The following is a 351-nucleotide window of genomic DNA, read 5'->3' as shown; positions in this document are numbered from 1 at the left end:
TGAGGAAGCTCACAAGCGAGTTGATTTGGATCAAGGGACTTCTTAAGGACTTGGGAATTGAAGTTACAACGCCAATCACGATGCATTGTGATAACCAGCCTGCTATACACATTACTAGCAACTTAGTCTTCCATGAAAAGACCAAACAGACTTCTTAAGGACTTGGGAATTGAAGTTACAACGCCAATCACGATGCATTGTGATAACCAGGCTGCTATACACATTGCTAGCAACTCAGTCTTCCATGAAAAGACCAAACATATAGAGGTAGATTGCCACAAAGTGAGACAAATCGTGGAGCAGAAGATCATATTGCCGTGCTACACAAGGAGTGAAGATCAGCTAGCTGAT

Source organism: Brassica oleracea, chromosome C9 (assembly GCF_000695525.1).
Source record: "Brassica oleracea var. oleracea cultivar TO1000 chromosome C9, BOL, whole genome shotgun sequence".
Classification (NCBI taxonomy): domain Eukaryota; kingdom Viridiplantae; phylum Streptophyta; class Magnoliopsida; order Brassicales; family Brassicaceae; genus Brassica; species Brassica oleracea.
The sequence above is the reverse complement of the archived record's forward strand: the minus strand, read 5'-3'. Positions refer to the sequence as shown.